The sequence below is a fragment of the Palaemon carinicauda genome, chromosome 35 (assembly GCF_036898095.1).
Source record: "Palaemon carinicauda isolate YSFRI2023 chromosome 35, ASM3689809v2, whole genome shotgun sequence".
Lineage (NCBI taxonomy): Eukaryota > Metazoa > Arthropoda > Malacostraca > Decapoda > Palaemonidae > Palaemon > Palaemon carinicauda.
The window spans coordinates 26,870,164-26,871,250 of NC_090759.1; the positions used below are offsets into that span (position 1 = coordinate 26,870,164).

At 25.4% G+C, this 1,087-nt stretch overlaps 1 protein-coding gene across 1 annotated transcript in view; it reads right to left on the reverse strand.

The window, feature by feature from the left end:
* LOC137627406 (histone-lysine N-methyltransferase SMYD3-like) overlaps positions 1–1,087 on the reverse strand; it is a 54,361-nt gene that overhangs the window by 35,063 nt on the left and 18,211 nt on the right. The window lies entirely within an intron of this gene.

The window sequence follows — 1,087 nt, forward strand, 5'->3', positions numbered from 1 at the left end:
AAGCTATTTACGACCAACACCAACGCCTCTACAGATGTTATTTCCCCGGGGGAAATTGGTTTTCATTTTTCACTATGATTATTATCAAGCGTAGAAATATTCGTATTAAATTTCAAAAGTACAAACTTGCAGCAAATGTTGTTGAACAGGCTGATATAAGTCTCTTTTTATAGCTTATATATGACAGATGTGGTTAAATGTTGTTACTGTTTTTTTAAATATTTCTTAATTGTTCATTACTTTTTCGGCAGTTTATTTTCTTATTTATCTTCCTCACTGGGCTATTTTTACCTGTTGGAGGCCTTGGGCTTATAGTATCATGCTCTTCAAACTAGGGTTGTAGCTTAGCTATTAATAATAATAATAATAATAATAATAATAATAATAATAATAATATCATTATTAAACTTGTTTAAAAATGAAAATAAGAAAACCAAATCATTATTACCATAATTTACAGGGTACAAACATTCCTTTAGAATAAAGTGAAAGAAACTATTATGAAAGTAAATTCCGTAGGAAAAAACGATCGCAATTGAAAAGTGCAATGACAATAATCCACTATAGGTTGTTATCTTGTTTTACCATCTCTCGTTTCAGATTTTGTAATTGTTCATTGTGTCTATTTTCTGTTCTTGTTACTGTCCTTGAAATATGATATTTTAATTGTTTATTACTTTTATTGTAGTTTATTTATTTTCTTTCCTCACTGGGCTATTTTTCCAAGTTGGAACCCTTGGGTTAATAGCATCCTGCTTTTCCAACTAGGGTTGTAGCTTAGCTAATAATAATAATAATAATAATAATAATAATAATAGTAATAACAATAATGATAATAATAATAATAATAATGATAATAATAATAATAATAATAATAATAATAATAATAATAATAATAATAATAATAATAATAATAATAATAATAATAGTCAGAAAAATCTACGTTACACAAAAGAAAAAAAGAAAAAAAAAAATGTGAATGGATAAATATCGCGTTAGTTTTAAATGATAATTTATCACACACGAAAGTGGACAGACATCCCTAACAATATGTTAAAACAAACTAAAAAGAATATCGAATAAAAAT